At 39.5% G+C, this 22,258-nt stretch overlaps 1 protein-coding gene and 1 long non-coding RNA gene across 2 annotated transcripts in view; one reads left to right on the top strand and one right to left on the bottom strand.

The window, feature by feature from the left end:
- Positions 1–22,258, top strand: part of Mct1 (Monocarboxylate transporter 1) — an 854,653-nt gene that overhangs the window by 628,714 nt on the left and 203,681 nt on the right. The gene's annotated exons all lie outside the window — the stretch shown is intronic.
- On the bottom strand, positions 5,226–17,353 carry LOC137248897 (uncharacterized). The gene is made up of 2 exons (XR_010952208.1): positions 17,222–17,353; positions 5,226–5,810 (listed from the first exon to the last, which is right to left on the bottom strand). It is a non-coding gene; the product is annotated as an uncharacterized lncRNA (long non-coding RNA).

Here is a 22,258-nt window from a genome sequence, read left to right on the forward strand (position 1 = left end):
GGCTTGGTGAGGATGCTTTTGAAATGAAAAGAACATACTCAACTTAACTTAATGAGATAGACATCCTGCGAAAGTTTTTGGTTTGCGTTGATCTTAAGTGGTGATCGTCTTTTTCATGAAATAGCCATAAGGTCAAGCGGAAACTTCCAAAACTTCCAAAATGATCCAAGTCAAATTAATAAAGGCCAAAAAATCAATTGACCATATGAAGTGGGTGTAAGTTTAATTGACCTTTTGGCCGTTGACCGTATGTTATTTTTTACACCCCTTTTTACTGGACTAAAGAGAAAGAACAAAAATTTGTTTCTAATTAAAAGGCTTGGTTTGAAGGCTGTTTGATATTTTGTGATTTTTTTGCATAATAGTAACGGTTCGATATTTAAAGCAGTTTTAAACGATTTTATTTAGCTTGACTTGACAGGCCGGGCGGCACGAATTTTGTAAATAAAATTTAAGTAACTTCCCGATAAGCTACAAGCTTCAACTTGGAATATAGTTCAGAACCCGATGACAATCAATAATAAAAACAAGTAAGGAAGGCTAACTTCGGGTGTAACCGAACATTACATACTCAGTTGAGAGCTATGGAGACAAAATAAGGAAAATCACCATGTAGGAAAATGAACCTAGGGTAACACTAGGGAATGTGGTTGTATGACCGGGGTTTCAAATGGAAGGTATTAAAGAGTATTTTAAGAGAGAGTAGGCCATACTTCTATAGGTGGACGCCATTTCACGATATCGCCATAAAGGTGGACCAGGGGTGACTCTAGAATATGTTTGTACGATATGGGTATCAAATGAAAGCTGTTAATGAGTATTTTGAAAAGGAGTGATCCTTAGTTCCATAGGTGGACGCCGTTTCGAGATATCGCCATAAAGGTGGACCAGGGGTGTCTCTAGAATGTGTTTGTACGATATGGGAATCAAATGAAAGGTGTTACTGAGCATTTTAAGAGGGAGTGGGCATTAGGTCTATAGGTGGACGCCTTTTCGAAATGTCGCCATTAGGGTGGGCCAGGGCTGACCCTAGAATATGTTTGTATGATATGGGTATCAAATGAAAGATGGTAATAAGTATTTTAAAAGGGAGTAATCCTTAGTTCTATAGGTGGACGCCTTTTCGAGATATCGCCATAAAGGTGGACCAGGGGTGACTCTAGAATGTTTGCACGATATGGATATCAAACGAAAGGTGTTACTGGGCATTTTAAGAGGGAGTGGACATTAGGTCTATAGGTGTACGCCTTTTCGAGATATCGCCATAAAGGTGGACCAAGGGTGACTCTAGAATGTTTGTACGATATGGATATCAAACGAAAGGTGTTACTGAGCATTTTAAGAGGGAGTGGGCATTAGGTCTATAGGTGGACGCCTTTTCGAGATATCGCCATTAGGGTGGGCCAGGGATGACTCTAGAATAATTGTACGATATGGGTATCAAACGAAAGGTGTTACTGAGCATTTTAAGAGGGAGTGGGCATTAGGTCTATAGGTGGACGCCTTTTCGAGATATCGCCATTAGGGTGGGCCAGGGGTGACTCTAGAATGTGTTTGTACGATATGGATATCAAATTAAAGGTATTAATGAGGGTTTTAAAAGCGAGTGACCCTTAGATGTATATGTGAAGGCGTTCTCGCGATATCGACCAAAATGTGGACCAGGTGATCCAGAAAATCATCTGTCGGGTACTGCTAATTTATTTATATATGCAATACCACTAACAGTATTCCTGCCAAGATTCCAAGGGCTGTTGATTTCGCCTTGTAGAACTTTTTCATTTTCTTCTACTTAATATGGTAGGTGTCACACCCATTTTACAAAGTTTTTTCCAAAGTTATATTTTGCGTCAATAAACCAATCCAGTTACAATGTTTCATCCCTTTTTTCGTATTTGGTATAGAATTATGGCATTTTTTTCATTTTTCGTAATTTTCGATATCGATAAAGTGGGCGTGGTTATGGTCGGATTTCGGCAATTTTTTATACCAAGATAAAGTGAGTTCAGATAAGTACGTGGGCTAAGTTTAGTAAAGATATATCGGTTTTTGCTCAAGTTATTGTATTAACGGCCGAGCGGAAGGACAGACGGTGGACTGTGTATAAAAACTGGGCGTGGCTTCCACCGATTTCACCCGTTTTCACAGAGAACAGTTACCGTCATAGAATCTATGCCCCTACCAAATTTGAGAAGGATTGGTAAATTTTTGTTCGACTTATGGCATTAAAAGTATTCTACACAAACTAAATGAAAATGGGCGGAGCCACGCCCATTTTGAAATTTTCTTTTATTTTTGTATTTGGTTGCATCATATCATTACTGGAGTTGAATTTTGACTTAATTTACTTATATACAGTAAAGATATTAAATTTTTTGTTAAAATTTGAATTTAAAAAAATTTTTTTTAAAAAGTGGGCGTGTTCTTCATCCAATTTTGCTAATTTTTATCTAGAACATATATAGTAATAGTAGTAACGTTTCTGCCAAATTTCATCATGATATCTTCAACGACTGCCAAATGACAGCTTGCAAAACTTTTAAATTACCTTCTTGTAAAAGTGGGCGGTGCCACGCCCGTTGTCCAAATTCTTACTAATTTTCTATTCTGCGTCATAACGTTAACCCATCTACCAAGTTTCATCGCTTTAGCCGCCTTTGGCAATGAATTATCGCATTTTTTCGGTTTTTCGAAATTTTCGATATCGAAAAAGTGGGCGTGGTTATAGTCCGATATCGTTCATTTTAAATAGCGATCTGTAATGAGTGCCCAGGAATCTACATACCAAATTTCATCAAGATACCTCAAAATTTACTCAAGTTATCGTGTTAACGGACAGACGGACGGAGGGACCGACATGGCTCAATCAAATTATTTTTCGATACTGATGATTTTGATATATGGAAGTCTATATCTATCTCGATTCCTTTATACCTGTACAACCAACCGTTATCCAATCAAACTTAATATACTCTGTGAGCTCTGCTCAACTGAGTATAAAAAAATAGCTGCTAGGTGGCGCAAGGATCGAGATATTCACAAAAATCGTATTTGTGGTCCGATTTGGCTCATATTTGGAAAACATATATGACATGAAGAAACAGAAACCGCTTTAGTAAAAACAAGTAAGGAAGGCTAAGTTCGGGTGTAACCGAACATTACATACTCAGCTGAGAGCTTTGGAGACAAAATAAGGGAAAATCACCATTTAGCAAAATTAACGTAGCGTAACCGTGGATTGTGTTTGTATAACCGGGGTTTCAAATGGAAGGTATTAAAGATTATTTTAAAAGGGAGTAGGCCATAATTCTATAGGTGGACGCCATTTCACGATATCGTCATAAGGGTGGACCAGGGGTGACTCTGGAATGTGTTTGTACGATATGGGTATCAAATTAAAGGTATTAATGAGGGTTTTAAAAGGGAGTGGCCCTTAGATGTATATGTGAAGGCGTTTTCGAGATATCGACCAAAATGTGGACCAGGGTGACCTAGAACATCATCTGTCGGGTACCGCTAATTTATTTATATATGCAATACCACGAACAGTATTCCTGCCATGATTCCAAGGGCTTTTCATTTCGCCCTGCAGATCTTTTTCATTTTCTTCTACTTAATATGGTAAGTGTCACACCCATTTTACAAAGTTTTTTCAAAAATTTTATTTTGCGTCAATAAACCAATCCAATTACCATGTTTCATCCCTTTTTCCGTATTTGGTATAGAATTATGGCATTTTTTTCATATTTCGTAATTTTCGATATCGGAAAAGTGGGCGTGGTCATAGTCGGATTTCGGCCATTTTTTATACCAAGATAAAGTGTGTTCAGATAAGTACGTGAACTATGTTTAGTAAAGATATGTCGATTTTTGCTCAAGTTATCGTGTTAACGGCCGAGCGGAAGGACAGATGGTCAACTGTGTATAAAAACTGGGCGCGGCTTCAAACCAAAATCGCTCATTTTCACAGAAAACAATTAACGTCATAAAATCTATGCCCCAACCAAATTTCAAAAGGATTGGTAAATTTTTGTTCAATTTATGGCAGTAGAAGTATTCTAGACGAATTAAATGAAAAAAGGCGAAGCCACGCCCATTTTGAAATTTTCTTTTAGTTTTGTATTTTGTTGCACCATATCAGTACTGGAGTTGAATGTTGACATAATTTACTTATATACTGTAAAGATATTAAATTTTTTGTTAAAATTTTACTTTAAAAAATTTTTTTTTAAAAGTGGTCGTGGTCCTTCTCCGATTTTGCTAATTTTTATTAAGCGTACATATAGTAATAGGAGTAACTTTCCAGCCAAATTTCATCATGATATCTTCAACGACTGCCAAATTACAGCTTGCAAAACTTTGAAATTACCTTCTTTTAAAAGTGGGCGGTGCCACGCCTATTGTCCAAAATTTTTCTAATTTTCTATTCTGTGTCATAAGATCAATTCCTCCTACCAAGTTTCATCGCTTTAGTCGTCTTTGGTAATGAATTATCGCACTTTTTCCGTTTTTCGAAATTTTCGATATCGAAAAAGTAGGCGTGGTTGCAGTCCGATTTCGTTCATTTTAAATAGCGATCTCAGATGGGTGCCCAGGAACCTACGTACCAAATTTCATCAAGATACCTCAAAATTTACTCAAGTTATCGTGTTTACGGACGGACGGACGGACGGACATGGCTAAATGAATTTCTTTTTTCGCCCAGATCATTTTGATATATAGAAGTCTATATATATCTCGATTAGTTTATGCCGTTACGGATTACCGTTATGCGAACAAAGTTAATATACTCTGTGAGCTCTGCTCAGCTGAGAATAAAAATTCACGCTAGATGCCGCAAGAATTGAGATATTCAAAAAAGCTCGCACTTGTCTTTCCATTTGGCTCATTGAACAAACATTACATACAGTCCGGTAAAAATTACGTCAAAATATTTTGGGGCATATAAGTTCCAATTTTGTTAGTAAAATTTCAGTAAAAATAAAGTAACTAAAGAAAAAACGTGAGGTGTCGCATAACTTGATTAAGGTTCAGTTGGTCTTACTTATGAATATCAATAGAAATTGGACGCGTCCAACGCTTTAATTTCATTGTCTGATCAACGCCCTAGATTGACGAGGATTGTGATGACTAGTACCTATGACCTACCTAATTATTTTCTAGCTTTTAGTATTATTATTATTTAATGTAAGTATTGTTTTCAATAAACCCGTTTAACTTAAAAATTTTTTTAAATTATTTCATTATTTTATTAACTTGTTTTATAGATCAGTCGAACAAGCCAAAAAGGACTCAAATAATGTTTGACAATTAACAACGCTAACAATTTGTACCGCTTTTATACATTTCATATGAATACAAAAAATATACATATCTTCAATGAAACAATTTTACGCTATTTTGGGTTTTGTCAATAATTAACCAAAAAGACAAAATTTTACTCTATGCCATATTTCTTAACCACTTCGTAGACAGGTAAATACTAAAATTATTATGAGAAAATACATCAAGCCTTGGCCATCCTTATCTGCTTTTGGTTCAGCTGGCTTTTCGTCACTCTCTCCTTCGGAAACTTTATGGTCCTTTATTAGTTCCGAATTTTGATTTGGTTGACTCTCTTGCTTTTCTTTTGTTTCAAAAACGGAAGCATCATCAGGTTGAATCGAATATCTATATTTTTCATCCTTTGTATTGCAAGTCATCTCCTGACTAGAGTCCCCAATTTGTACTATTTTGGGTTTAGCTTCACATTGGCTATTAGGGTCTAGGGGGTAATATTCCAATTCATTGATCCTGCTGTCTTCTCTTTCCTGCAAATATATATATACGATTTAGAAGAAATAATCTAAAAAATATTTCTTTTTTGATAAATTTAACGGAATGTTTAGCTGTTTTAGGCCCTCTTGCAGAACGGCAGGTTAGTTGCAGTTAGTTTCAAAAATTTGTCAAAAATATATGAGCTTAACTCGTCATGTCAACTTAACTCTGAGTTAAAAATTTAACTTTACGTTCTGCAAGTGGGCTTTATAATAAATTTAAATAGAGTTATACTATGTTCAAATAGAAAAATAAATTGAGGCAATTTCGATTTAAATTGAGTGGTGTTCATACAACTCAATTTAACTTACACAATAGTAATTTTAAAGCTGGTTCGCTCATCTCTACAGCAACAACATACCTTTGTTCAGACTGTCAAAATGTGCGTGTTGGTATTAGGCGAATGGAATGGAATGAAAACATAAAACTTTAAAATTTTTGTGTGTTGTAAGAAAATGTGCTCAATGTTTTGGTTTAATTTTGAGTTTGACATCTCCTCTTGACAATCCCTACTCCATTGAAATGAAAAAAATAAAATCAGCTGATGAGATGAGCCAACCATATAGTTGAGCCATGCGTAACTGACGTTTAAATCTACTCAATAAACACACTTTACAAGGTTGCATTTGCAGTTTGAAATAATTTATTACGAAATTTTTTTTTAATTGGCAATTTATTATTACAATTTATTATATGATAAATTGCGCAAGAAATTGCCCAAATGGTATAAATTGCCAATTTGGTGTGTGTTTGTACCGAGTATTAAAAATTTCCCACACATTTAAATACTTATCTTTTCTTTAAGAAATTCACAAAATCTTCTGAAGTATACATATTATTTTTAGTGATGCCCCTTGGACTATGTAATCCTTCAGCTATTTTTGAGAGACATTATCGTATAGAGAAAGAACTTTTGGGAACATCTAAAGAACTAGGAGGAAGTTTTACAAAGAAAAGCTGTTGCTAGCCTTGAACTAATTCCCAAAAAGTGTACACTTTTTAAAGAAAATACGTTTTTCGGATCATAAACTAACGACATAGGCCATTTGCACTGCGAACAAAAATGTATATATAATATATGTAAAGGATTGGCCGAGACCACAGAACTGGCACATATTACTTGACGCCTATTTGTACCAAATTTCGTCAGCGCAGCCAATAGCTCACATTAGCTGGCAAGGGAAAATAAAACTTTTGAATGAAATAAGTAGCAAGCAGTTGCCTTCTACAAAGAATTAATTGGTAAACTAGAAAGGAACTATTGCGTTGAACGCAGAGATCTTTTAGCATTGGTAGAGTGCATTATATATTTTCGCAAATACTTTTACGCGCAGCGATTACAGGTGAGGACAGACCATTTAGCAGTGAAAAGGCGACTACAAAGCTAGGAATTTTGCAATGCACAACGCAATAGTAGGTTAGGTTGAACTGGCCGGTCCATGAGGACCTCACATAGACTGATTGAGTCCGTAGTGTTACCAGAAATTTGTTTTAACGACCAAACTGAAAAACCCTATCAAAAACCAGGACCTATGTTATAAAATAACTCCGTCCTCTTGGCAAATGCTAGAAGCTTCCTAGGACTTAAGCCACTTTCTGCTTCTAGATCTGACAGCTGTATCACTCCTAATATCTGGTGTCTTAGTCTGGCAAGTGCAGGGCACGAGCACAGAACGTGCTCGATCGTTTCCTTCAACCTGAACTTCCTACATCTGCCAGAGGGCAGTGTCCAGTCAGAATACCCGCCATGAGTCTACAGTCCTCTCTTTTTAATGATAGAAGCAACTTTGTTAGTCTAAGGTTGGAAGACCTACACATAATCTTCAACACTTTACAGCCCCGCGCTTGAACCCACGCCTTTCCCGCTTGATCGATCAATCATGTGCACCTCTCGCCTTCGCTTAATCTCGCCCAGTCTAATTGGGACGTCTACGGAGCAAGCTTCAAGGGATGCGCCCTTTTTAGCTAGTTCGTCCGCTTTTTCATTCCCATATATTCCCATATACCCTGGGACACAATATAGATGTATGCTTCTGCCTGTCCCGATTCTCTCCAGGACTGCTTACACTCTAACACGCATTTAGATGCTGTGCTATGCGACATTATTGCCTTAATTGCTGCTTCACTGTCAATATAAAAGTTAACACGGCTGGAGCTTAAGCTATTCTTTTCCAGGGTTTCTACTGCTTCGGTTACAGCTAATATTTCGGCTTGGGAAACGCTACAGTAATCCCGCAGCCTGTAGGATCTGCTTATTTCCGGATCAGCACAGTATACTGCAGACCGTACTCCTTCCACTACTTTGGAACTATTTGTGTACACATGTATCGCCTCGTCCGCCATGTGCGCATCCTTGCGCCAACCGTCCACCTCTATTGTTGCCTTAAGATCTCCCTCGAAGCGCAGATAGGGAATCAGGTAGTCTGTTCGTGTTGTGATTGATGACGCTATACTACTGTGGCCATATGGTCGGCGCTCAAGCTGCCCCGAGGCACCGAGCCTGGTTGCGGTTGTTAATGCTATGTTCTTTGCTACCAGGTCTACAGGTGGAATGTGCAGAATGGCATACAGTGCAGCTGTCGGGGTTGTTTTCTGGGCTCCCGTAATGCTAAGCATCGATAGTCTGCACACTCCATCTAATTTTTTGAGGTGGGTTGTTTTTTGTGTGGTTTTCCACCAAAAAAGAACTCCATAGTATAGAATAGGGCTTACAATCGCTGTAAAAACCCAATGAGGAAGACAGGGCTATAAGCATTCTTTTACATGCATAGAGCGCCGTTGAGGCCTTCTTGACCCTCTCCTCCACGTTGAGCTTCCATGACAGCTTACTGTCTAGGATGATTCCTAGATATTTTGTGCAACGTTTCTCCTGTAAGGTCACCTCCCAACTTAGGCCTGGTTCAATTTGGGACCTTGCACCTCCTTGTAAACAAGACCACATCCGTCTTATCTGCATTGGCTTTCAACCCGACATTTGATGCCCAGGTATGAATATCCCGAAGCGCCCGATCGATCAAAGAGCTAACCGTTGGAAGGCGCTTTCCACTTATGACAATTGCATCGTTATCTGCGTAAGCCGTAAGTTTTACGGGTCCCTCATCAAATCGCCTGAGCAGTTGGTTGATGACCAGCGTCCACAGCAGAGGTGATAGCACCCCTCCCTGCGGCGTTCCGCTGTCCCCTGATTTCGTGGACTCGTACAATCCCCATTGTGATGTAATCTTCCTGCAATTTAACATGCAGCTGATCCATCCGATTAAGGCGGGATGTAATGTAATTAAGACCATCCATAATCGCACATTTAGAAACATTATTGAAAGCCCCGGCAATGTCCAAGAAGACTCCTAGAGCATATTTCTTATATTCCAGGGATTTCTCTATGCTTATTACCACCCTATGCAATGCGATGTCTACAGACTTGCCTTTGGTATAGGCATGCTGTGTTGTGGAGAGCAGCTTTTCATCCACGTTGGACTTTATGTACACATCTATCAGTCTCTCAAAGGTTTTGAGCAGAAATGATGTTAAGCTAATTGGTCTATAGTCTTTGGGATACACGTGGCCGATCTTCCCCGCCTTTGGTAGGAAATCTACACGAGCAGTTCTCCAAGTACATGATTCAGCCTTATGCATCATTCAGCCTTGTAGCATGGCCGGGAATATACCGTCTGGGCCCGGCGATTTAAACTTAGAAAACGTTTTCACTGCCCATTCGATCTTGGTATCGGTCACCAAGCTCGGCACTACCCGCTCCGTGATCGAAGTGTGAGTGAGTTCTGCTGGCTCTTCTAAACCGTCTCCCGATGGGAAATGTGTGTCGAGAAGCACCTCAAGGGATTCCTCACTATTACGTGACCATTCCCCGTTCTCTTTCTTTATTAGTCCCTGGACTATGTTTCCCCTTGCTAGGACCTTTATGCTGTTTCGCTGGAGCACTCTATGTGCGTACAGAAACTTGTCCATGAGATTCTATTCGCCCTGGAAATTTCACGCTTGTAGATCCTCAGAAGATCCCTCTACTCTTCCGGACACGCTTCACTTTCCGCGGTCTTTGCGAGCTTAAACATTTCTTTTACCAGTCTTCTTAGAAGACTCAGCTCATTGCTCCACCATGGCGGCTTTGTTTTTCCTCTAAATCTTCTTAGTGGGCAAGCTTTGTTATACACAATCACAAGCGTCCTTGTTAGCAATTCATTCGACTCCTCCAGTCCCTCCACATTGGCAACCTCTTTGGGTTGTCCCAGTTTTGTTTCTACATTTTTCTGGAATTCAGTCCAGTTCGTTAACCTAAGGTTTCTAATGGCTCCTCCCTTCTCTACCCTCTTTAGGGGGATGCTGAACCTTATATACGCATGGTCGGAGAAGGATGGTCTATCAAGTACCATCCAATCATACCTTGATTATCACGCTCGGAGCTCAATGTAATATCCAGAACATTGCTGGATATTGGACCAATGTATGTAGGGACATTTCCCTTGTTGACTATCTGCAAATTGGTTTGCAGGATGTAACAAAATAAAGATTCTCGGTGGTGTAATTAGGCAGCATATATGAGTGCAGCTGTTTCCTTACCATTACCACAGCTCACACCCGTCCTTCCGTTTGCGCCTAGTAAACCCCAAATCCGCGCGCACTAAGTCCAGAGACCTTTCCTCCCGATTAGAGCCACGGCTCCTGGATCAGCGCCACGTCAAACGAACCCTCCTTAAGGGTAAGGAGGAGTTCGCTCGACGCCACTTTACTGTGTTGGAGGTTTATCTGTAGGACTCGCAGCACCATTGGGCTGTTTGTCCCCCTCCAGCCCTTCGTCTTGACGTCGTGGTCCTCCCCTTGCCCTTTTCGTTTAGAGTATTCGAGGCCTCCTTCAGCTTCTCGTGACTGTTGTGCCGGGTGTTCCTCTGTGCGAGTCACAGCACAATTTAGCGGTTGGTCCTCTTCTAGCACGTTCGTGGTGACGTCGGGGACCTCCACTTGTCTTTTTTCCCTTAGGCTTTTGAGGTCCTTTTCGACTTCGCCCACCTCTAGCGTGTTAGGGTTTTTATCCTCGGGACTTCTTTTCCTGAGTCGCATGTAGTTTTTACCAGTACCAAAGGACATTTTGCCAAGCTGCGTGTACAAAATATCCTCCACCTGCTTGTTTATTTGGAAGATGTAGAACTCACCATCCTCGATAGGCCGAGATGCAATAAGTACCTTCCAATCCTGTGTCGGTATGTTCGGATTCTTATTCTGCAGAAGTCGCAGTGTATCCTCGGACTTCATCACGCATGGTATCCATACCTTAACTTTTTGTACCGTGGGGATTTGCGCTTTATCCACCACCTCAAACCGCGCGTTCGTGCCTTGCCTATGGAGGTTTGGAACCACTTCCTCCATCCACCGCAAGCTCGCGATGTTGTCGAACGCTATCATCTTCCCACCATTATACCATCCCCCCGAATCAAAGGTTGGGAGGGGCTTACTTGGTTGTTCCCGCGTCATCTTAAGCATTAAGCGAATAAGCTCCCTTTCCACAGATCTCCACCTTTCATTAGTCATTTGTCCGAAAGGACTGCTACGATCAACCAGCGCCACAGTCAGTGACTGATTTGCCAAATCACTCATCTTTTCTGGAAAACCAGGAGTCTTAGTGTTATCTCCCTTCGGCACCTCCGAGAAAACCGGATTCTTAGTGTTAACTCCCTTTAGCAACTCCGAGAAAGCCGGAGTCTTAGCGTTATCTCCCTTTGGCTTATCTCCTACTTCCGTAGTTGGAACTTCCCTCTGACTCGCAGCTTTCGAGGTAGTTGCTACCTCGCTATTGAGGCCCATCTGTCTATGCGACTGCCGTTCCTCGCGGCTCTAGAACTAGGTCCTTTCTGCCTCATAAAGGCAGGCTTGTCGCCTTACGCCGAACGTTGCCTCTTCATTCTGCTATTCGACGTTTCTTCCTCCTCGTACCAGTTGCAGAATGAAGGGGTTTCTCGCAGCAATCCTTTTGAACTGCCTTCGACCTTATTCTACCGCCTCATGGGCCCATTCCATGCGCTTGATCTCCACTTCTGTTTGGTCGACCACTGCTCCCAAGCGTTGTACAAATCTTAGTGTTACACGGTACTGCGAGAGAGGAGAGCTCTTTTACTTCCTCTGCTCCGTAACCTTCTCCACTCTTCTACTCCGTTTTCATTTGTGTGCTTCTCCAACACGGAGTTCATTGAATCAGCACTACTCATGCTCCCCGAGTCCGAAGCATCGTATTTGTCGTCCCTGGATTGCGACTTAGTCCTGCTCTTTACATGTCCTTATAACAATCAGGTAATGAGTCGTTCATCTTGGACGCACGACCACCTGCCCGATAAGGCGGGCTCAGCGGTCCAGTATTATATACGGGGAAAGAACCGTCCGCCGCAGCAGCGCCCCTTACTGTAGTAAGGCCATAAATATTTCCCGAGATGGCCCGGTATCGAGAAGGCTCCGTTCGAATACAGCCGAATTTATCCCCTGGCTGCAAATCGTCCAATAGGCACGGTCCACATAACACCGTGGATTAGGGGGTTGACAGCTCTTGATCACCGCCATCCCGCCACCCTCCTATGAGGCGAAGCGGCGTAGATGTCGTCCTAAACAGCTCCGCCTCATAGTCGGGCGCTATTTAGATCGGCTAGGCCCTCACACCAACGACAAGGTGCCTACCCTAGTGAGGGCAACGCAATAGTAGCACCCATGAAAATATTGATCCAATTTCGCGAAGACCGTGTTATTTAGAATGCAAGCACTGAGGGAAAAGTATACATTAGATGTGCGGCTGATGACAATAATGGATCAACGAATGATTGAGACATGAAGAAATGAAGAGTCAGCAAGAAGGTGCACATCTGGCACATGTCATGCAAGGACTCGAACGAAATGAACTACCAACTATTTAGGTGTCAACAGAGATTTCCGTCGCTAATACATATTGGGTACAGTGGAACAGTTTGCAATTGATAACCGGCTGCTTACATCGAATCTGGAAGAGTTAGGATGGTCAATGTATTCGAAAACTGGTAGTTTACCAAGAAAAATGATTGCTGATGTTCTCAATGAATTACATAAATCTGCAAGTGAAGGTCACCTTGGAATCAAGAAAGCGTTGCAAAAAATTTAGCAGAGATTCTACTGGTTTGGTTACCGACAGTCGGATACATAATGGATTGCCAGCTGTAACGTTTTCAGTAAAGCAAAAGAGCAGGTCAAGCAAAAAAAAAAATCGATTTCACATACAAGCTTACTATTTCATTGTCTTAATTCAAATCATATCTCCTCACTGTCCTGCACGAAATTTGGTTAACCTTGTTGTGTAAAAATAATTTCTTGTTTTCAATGTTTTGTCTCCCTTCCTCTCTCTTTCATCTTCTCCGTCTTCTCCGTTTTCCTCTTCTTCTCTCTCTTCACCTCCCCCTCCTTATTCCTCTTCCTTTCCGTCCACATCTTCTCTATTTTGACCAGATCAGTGGAAACATGTGTATGCTTGTACGTGTCTTTCCAGAATAGCGTGAATGATGGTATTGAAGTCAGAAACGTTTTTGTCAATATCTGCACCATATTTGGGGCAAACTACTATAGATAAAATTTGGTTATGTTAATTAAAATTAGCCTTCGCGAATTCAAATGTAAAACTAGAGTCGTATTCTTTGGTAATGCAAATAATAAAACTTCTTTCCAATTCGTAAACTATTTCCAAGGAATGATGGTAAGGGTCTTCAAGTAGAGTAAGAGGTTCACCCATCCTTTGAATGGATTTTGATGTATCATCAACATATACCAATTCAAGAACACTCCTGAACATGTTTTGAACTATATTTATCTGTCAAAGTTCAATTATTTCGGCTAAAAAGTCGTTGCTGGACAATGTGGAAGAAACTGGTACAATATCATGGTCAGATGTGATCCATGATATAGGCGGAAGATTAAAGTCACCCAAGACAACTATCGAATCAATGGGCTTCAACATTGAATTTATAGTTTCAGCAATGAATTATGATTCAGCATACACCGAGGGATCAGAAGATAGTGGGATATAGCAGATGGCAATATAGGTAAAACCTATTCCCAGCTGGATTCTAATGCACTTAAATTCCGTATTTTCTATAACAGGTAAATTAACCTGAGCGGAAGGTACAGAAGAATGTACCGCAAGCAAACCTCCACCTGCAACTCTGTTCAAGCAGTCATTTCTATAAATTTCGCAACTATTGCAGAGATCCTCCGATTTAAATAGTAACAGTTTCAGTAAGAGCGATGATATTATTATTACTGTTAAATTATTTCAAGTACAGTTCAGTTGGTTTCGTGTTTAAACCTCTTAAAATGTGATAAAATACAAATATTAAGGACAGATTTAATATTTAGTTTCTTGCTGCAGTATTGTTATGAGGAATAGTAGCAAGACTTGGAATACTAACGTTACGAATTCACGCACAAAAGCATTGGGTGGCCCAAATGAATTATTTAAAATGGTTTCAATGTGTTGAGCGGATACGCCAATCCTAAATGACGAAATATGTCTAGGTTAGGTTGAACTGGTCAGTCAATAAAGGCCTCACATAGACTGAATGTGTCCATAGCGTTACCATAATTTGTTTGACGACCAAACGGAATAACCTCAATCAGATGCCAGGAAATCCGTTATAGAATAACTCCGTCCTCTTGGCAAATACTAGCAGTTTTCTAGAACCCATCTTAGTGTTTGCCTCGAGAAATCGCAAGTCTGCTGCCCATAATAGCTGAAGCCTTCACCTGGCGAGCGCAGGACACGGAACATTCGCAACCGTTTCTTCCTGCAGCTCACACTTCCCACACTTGCTGTTACTGACGAGGCCTAACTTATAAGCTTGTGACGACAGAAGGGAGTGTCCAGTCAGTACGCCCATCGTGAGCCTTAAGTCTTCTCTCTTCAGAGATATGAGCCACTTTATGAGTCTCATATCGTAAGCTTTGCACATGATCTTAGAAATTTTGCTTCCCAGTCTCCAGGATAATTAAAAGTAAATTTACGAATAGTCACTTTTGGATTTAAGTTTATTTATGATGTACGACTTAAGGTCCTCTTCTGTAGTGTCTCTCTCGAATCTGGATACGAAGTTTGAATTTTTAATAGGAACTGATCTACTAGCCGGCGCTTCAGATTCCGTAGAGGGGTTTTGTGTAACCCGGTTTCTTTTTGTAGAGGGTACAATAGAAACATTTGAAGCAGTCTTCGATGTCGATGTTTAAATCGCTAAGGGACTCGGTGATAACGGATTTATCAATTCAAGAGTTGGGGGAACAACTGGAGGGGAGGAACTTTGGGATCGAAATCCATACTCGGAGCTCTAAGGGAAATATCAATAGGCCTACGCTTATTATTAGGAATGGTGACATTTGATTATTTGAAAGACTTAAATAAGCTCTCATAATGCATAAACTTTTCGAGCAAAGCGGAAATCTCTCTGCCTATTTCACAGAACTCATCTCGAGCCTGTTTGACAACCTTGAGAAGATCAATTTCGGTAGGCCCATATTTCAAACAAGCCCAACGCACTCCCTTATTTGTATCATTAAGTGCGTCAACCACTCTTGCTAACAAACCGGCGCACTTAATATGGGCAAGCCCATCGCAAAGCCAGCATGCCACGAAGGGATGCGGTTCACTTTTTACTAAGCAGTTTGGATGTAGACAAGACATTTTTATAAACTTAAAGAGGGTGAAGAAGAAATATATATATAAATGCTACAGAAAACCCAGACAAAATACAGAAAAAATCAAACTGTTTGAAAGAAGCTGTTGGAAAGGTATACGCTGTATGAGCACTTTGAGATGCACTGTAATAACACTGAACAAACCACTCAAACAGCTGCGAGACTGAAGGAAGAATGTGCACGCAAAAATAAAAAAGGAAAACAAAATACACTATTAAAAACTGAAGATTATCAACAGCACCAACACAATGCAAAAACACTCGACAATTTAACTGGAAGTAAACATGTATATGGGAATTGATGAAAATTTAAGTAAAAACAAGTAAGGAAGACTAAGTTCGGGCAAAACCGAACATTAGATACCCAGCTGTATACTTGAAATGCTATTGTTGTTTGTTTTGTGTGCTTAATAGTGTTACAAGGCTGCGCAATAATACATATACATACATATGTTTCTATACTGAACTAATTTTCCTTCGAGTTATGGCTTCCGAAACATAGAAAATTGCTTAGTCATAAAAGGAGCGGTGCCACGCCCGTTTTTTTAAATTTGAAGTTTTTCCTATTGTTATATTTGTTATAAGTCCAATTGGGAAATGAAACACCATTGATATAAAGCTCTTTTTTGCAAAGGTATAACTTATTTTATTCGTCCACGACCCTTTTAAAAATCTTTTATATAAAAGTGGGCGTGGTCCTTAAACGATTCCTTCAAAGCATTCCATATAATAAAGGCAACCTCTCTGGCGAATTTTGTTACGATAGGTTTAACGATTTTTGATTTGTGATTAATTTTTATCAAGAGTCTCAATCCACACGTCTAATTTCAACATTCTAGGTGTATTATTTACTAAATAACCAGGTTTTTTGTGTTTTCCAAAATATTATATATATAAAACGTGGACGTGGTTATCATCCGATTTCGCTCAATACCAATCTGTTTTGTGTCCAGATAAGCTCGTGTACCAAATTTGGTGAAGATATCGCAATATTTACTCAAGTTATCGGTGTAACGGACAGACGGACGGGCATGGCTTAAAGACATTTTTTTCGATACTGATTATTGTCTATATCTATCTCGATTCCTATATACCTGTACAACCAACCGTTATCCAATCAAAGTTATAATACCCTGTGTAGAAGTACAGCTGGGTATAACAATTGAAATTTAATTGCTTAATTGAGCATACACAATGACTGTACTTCGACAACTATATCAACAATAAAACTATATTTAGGAATAATAAGCCAATATATTTATTTAAAATACAAGAGCACATATAAAAGTCTACTACACAGCCTGACGTTTGCCAAACTGCTCGTTTCATACCCATATCCCTAAAACTCATCCCCCGGTCCACACTTATATCCATTTCCTCGAAAGGTTTGATATATCGCAACAAAATTAATTTTATATCTAAGCCCTCAGCAACAACTTTCATTTGATACCCATATTGTACGTACAGATTCTAGGGTTACGCGGGTCAACGTGTTGGAGTCTTGGCACTCTGCGGTATGAAATATAACTTAGAAGCTATTCGCATACCCGGAAAATGTGCATACATACGTACAAAACTTCCAATTCAAAATAGTTTGAAGAATTACGTAAACCCATGAATAGTTTAAAATTTAAGCTACAATTTTTAACCGCCAAACTATGTAGATAATTGTTAACATCATCGCTAGTTGAATCACTTGAATTTACCTCATTCTGCACATTGGCTACGTATGCGTACATGTCGCCATCAGTACACACCTCTTGGGCGAAAACATTTGTTATGCTGATTATAAAAACTATTGAGGACGGACAAAGCAACATTTTGTTTCCTATTTCTAAATCAAACTGATCGCGGATGTATGCAAGTTTACTTCTCGAAGCCAATTGTATAGCAAACGTAAAACATAAACATATATGTATGTATATATGTATATAATATTATAAGCATATGCACAAATGTACGTTAGACCCCTCAAAAAAAAAACACAAAAGAAAATATATATACACTTTTCCAAATGCAAAAATTGTCGTTCAGTTTATTTAATAAAATGTTGTATCTTTCTTAAGGATAGATAACTTGGTCTCGTTTCATGATAACTTGGTCTCGTTTCATGTGTTATACAACATCAAAAACTCTTTCAATGCCCAGCGGGTACTTGTACGCAAGCGTCTGTTATTTGAATAACGGTTATGACATAAAAGAATCAACATAGACATAGACTGGTTTATTATCGGTATCGCAGAAGATTTTGATAGCGCCATGTCCGCCCGTCCTCCCGCAAAATTTCGAAAAAAGAAAAATGCAATAATAACACTAGTTTACAGCCAAAGTACACCAGAGACGCCATTATGAAATTCCTATGTAAAATCACTCCCTGATTCTGAAAATCAAGGTTATTTTTAATTCTATGGTAAAGTTTTTGAGATATTTACGAATTACCGTTATTTCAAAAAAATAAAAAATTGGGTCCGCTTAATCATATATATCTCAAGAACGAATTGAGCAATTCCAAAACGGTTTGAAGCTTTTAAAAGGAATACAATTTTCTATAAACTGTGCGTACACTTTTTGCTAGGCCCTGCAGATTCAAAGATAACGAACAATCATTACGAATTTTTTCAATTTTTTTTTGTAAAAATGTAAAAAAAAATTGTATTTTGCGAGGAATGATCTCGAAAACCTTTTATTTTTTTGCAGATTTTTTGTTTTCATTCTAAGCTCTGTTTTATTACAAAAAAAAAACAAGCTTTCATTCAACAAAATCGATGGACTAATACAAAAGTTATAAGCATTCAAGTAAATATTCCCATTTAATACTTAAGTACCCTACTGGTCTGGGCCTAGCAAAGAGTGTTGTATGCACAGTTTATAGCAAATTTATTACCTTTTAAAAGCTTCAAACCGTTTTGGAATTGCTCAATTCGTTCTTGAGATATATATGATTAAGCGGACCCAATTTTTTGTTTTTTTGAAATAACGGTAATTCGTAAATATCTCAAACACCTTACCATAGAATTAAAAATAACCTCGATTTTCAGAATCAGGGAGTGATTTTACATAGGAATTTCATAATGGCGTCTCTGGTGCAGAAAAAAGTTGGAATTTGTGATCCAGTGTAATTAATTACCAAAGATTGATAAAGTGAGCAAAATGGATATGGGGGTTGATTTCAGGTTGATTTGGAAAATGGGTAGCGCCTATATTCAAAAGATGCAAATTTACAATGTTTTTCAAGCTGTAAATCAAAATCCGTTTGACGATAATATGTTCAATATGTTCATGTTGTTCCTGCCGTCAGCATTTAGAAAAAGTTAGGTCAAGTTGAACTGGTCGGTCAATAAAGACCTCACATAGACTGAACGTGTCCGTAGTGCTACCAGAATTTTTTTTGACGACCAAACGGTAGAATCCCAATCAGTCGCCAGGACTTACTATGTTATAGTATAACTCCGTCCTCTTGGCAAATACTGGAAGTTTTCTAGGATCTTGCTTTATTGCTGCCTCGAGATTTTGCAACTCTGCCGCCCCTTACAGCTGGAGCCTTGACACGGCGAGCGCAGGACACGAACACAGAACGTGCACGACCGTTCCTTCCTGCAGCTCACACTTCCTTCACTTGCGGTTACTGAAGAGGCCTAACTTATAAGCATGTGACGCCAAAAGGCAGTGTGCAATTAGTATGCTCATAGTGAGTCATAAGTCTTACCTCTTCAGAAATATGAGCCAGGTGCAGGGTCATGTTTAGTTGAGTACTATTTTGTAATGAAATAACTCCCAAATGAAAGAACTCCGTATAAAATTTTGTCTTTTCATATTTGTCTTGCACCATCCATACTTTCTTTTTATAGGGACTTATTTCATTTTTCTATAGATAACTTTTTTAAGTAAAAATAATTAAAAATTGCTTTTCTGAAATAGCCTTATGTGCATACATTTAAGGTATATGTAGTAAGTATTCTCATTTCTTCAAAACGAAACAGCTAACTGAGTCAATGCATTTATACATACATACATACATACATACAAGCATATAAACAAGTGAGTTGCTCACGATACAAAACAAAAGATTTTGAAAATATTAAAGCGGGGAAGTGCCATTAATTTATACATGGTGAAACAAAAGTATGTAAAAGTAAGTAGGGAGAACTTGCTGTGTTCAAATCGCCGTACCCAGATGGGATATGCCCTGCAAAGCTGCAGATGGCCGGTGGAACAATTATAGAACGGCTAAGAATAATCTTTGAGTGTTGCATAAAGCTGCACCACATCCCGAAATCTTGGAGACCTGCTCGAGTTGTCTTCATACCGAAAGCGGGGAAAGCCAGTCAGCTGCACCCGAAGGACTACAGGCGTATTAGGTTGATATCTTTTCTACTCAAAACCCTATATATATTAATAGATGTCTGTATAAAATCAAAAATGAACGAGAACTTATTCTCTTCAGCACAACATGCTTACACCAAAGGCAAGTGAGTCGATACTACATTGCGTAGGTTATGAATATAGAGAATACCCTGGAATACCAGGAATATGTCCTAGGTATTTTCTAGACATTGCCGGAGCTTTCAACATTGTCTCAAAAACAGCAATCATGGACAATCTCAACTCGTTTGAAGTTCATCCAGCTTTAACAACGAAGGCAACCAAATCTGTAAACAGAGGAACGCCGCAGAGTGGGGTTTTATCACCAATGCTGTGGACGTTATTTATAAACCAATTACTTAGACGGTTCGACGGAGGACCAGCCAAATTTACGGCATATGTAGATGACGTTGCGGTCATCATTAGCGGCAGATGCCTTACAACAATCAGCTCTCTGATGGATCAGGCAATTCGGAGTGTTCACGCCTGGGCATCTGGAGTAATTGAATAACCCGTTCTAGTATTATTTACTAGGAAGTATAAGGACCCTAATTGGACCAGGCCTATGCTTGGAGGGGTAACCTTGCAAGAAAAATATTGCACCAAGTATCTAGGAGTTATACTAGAAGGTAAGTTGTCGTGGAAACTCCATGTGGAAGAAAGAAAGCCTCCGCGGCACTGTATGCATGCAAGGGGATGCTAGGATGCACGTGGGGCATATCACTTAAACTCCCTCATTGGGTATTTACGGCAATTGTCAAACCCATACTTTACTATGGGGTTCTTGTTTGGTGGACAGCCACAAACAAAAGAGTACGTATACCAAAAAACTTGAGAGGGTATGCAGAGTATTAATGATTACAATATAGGCAACCTTAAAAACAACCCCGACAGCAGCATTGCATGCCATTCTACGTATCCCGCCTGCAAACCTAACGGCCAAAACTTCGCGTTAGCAACTGCAATAAGGCTTAAGGCCGCGGGGAAATTGGAGTGCAGGCTTTATGTCCACAGCAAAATAGCGCCATCTAATATCGGTCAAATGGAATATGTGGTCCCGTGCCTGAGCTTCGAAAGCGATATTGGAGCCACAATTGAGCCAGAGGGTTGGTGCCGGGTGCAGATATGGCAGAACATGCTATACACGTGTATACGGATGGTTCAAAATTAATGGAAGGTATTGGGTCTGCTGTTTACTGTGTCGACCCAGGAATAAGTAGATCCTACCAGCTGCCAGATTACTGCAACGTTTTTCAGGCGGAAACTATAGCAGCAAAGAAAGCAGCAGAAATTCTAGAGGAAGCGTGCTTAAGCTGCAGTCACGTCAATATATATATTGATAATCAGGGGGCGATAAGGACAATAATCTCACACAGTTCTTCATCAAGAAGTATACTGGAATGCAAAGAAGCATTAGAAAAACAAAAGCGTGGGGCTGCACAATTTTTAAGATCATGTGAAAGCCTACGATATAAGATCCACAAAGTGGCTCATATCTCTGAAGAGAGAAGACTTAAGGCTCACGATGGGCATGCTGACTGGACACTGCCTTCTGCGTCACATGCTTATAACTTAAGCTTCGTCAGTAACAGCAAGTGTAGGAAGTGTGAGCTGCAGCAAGAAACGGTTGGGCGCGTTCTGTGTTCGTGTCCTGCGTTCGCCAGGTTAAGACCCCGGCTCTTAGGGGCGGAAGGTTGCCAGATCTCGAGGCAGCAAGTAGGCTGGGTCCTAAAAAACTGCTAGTATTGGCCAAGAGGACGGAGATTTTCTATAACATATGTCCTGGTACCTGATTGGGGTTCTTCAGTTTGGTCGTCAAACATATTCTGGTAACACCATGGACACATTCAGTCTATGTGAGGGCCATATTGACCGGCCAGTTCAACCTAACCTAAGTAAGGAGAACTAATTACTAAATCGCGAAATATATATTTCGTTTTTTGTTAAATGATTTTTTAATTTTCACAAAGTGTTAACACAATAGCAAATAAACCCTCCATGTCAAGTTTCCATATGGATTTTTCGGACTTGTTTTGATTTAGGGCTTGTAAAACTTTTAAATTTCTCAATTTTAAACATTAGGTATACAAAAAAAAAAAAAAAACAAATAAATATATTTGAAATTTTGAGCAACGTCATATAAATGCAGTAGCATATGTATATATCTACATACATATGTATTTACAATCGCTGATTTTGCACTTACAAATATGAAACAACTGGATAGCTCAATCGGTATTTTGTTTGTTTGAATTGGCGTCAAGTAGCTTTTATAGGAAAGTTGTTCCTAAGCTTAAGTGGACACATGAATATTTACATATGTATGCACATTAGGGCTGCCCTTCCTTGTATGGAGAAAAGAAAAGTATTTTATATTTTCG

The sequence above is a fragment of the Eurosta solidaginis genome, chromosome 4 (genome assembly GCF_040869045.1).
Source record: "Eurosta solidaginis isolate ZX-2024a chromosome 4, ASM4086904v1, whole genome shotgun sequence".
NCBI lineage: Eukaryota > Metazoa > Arthropoda > Insecta > Diptera > Tephritidae > Eurosta > Eurosta solidaginis.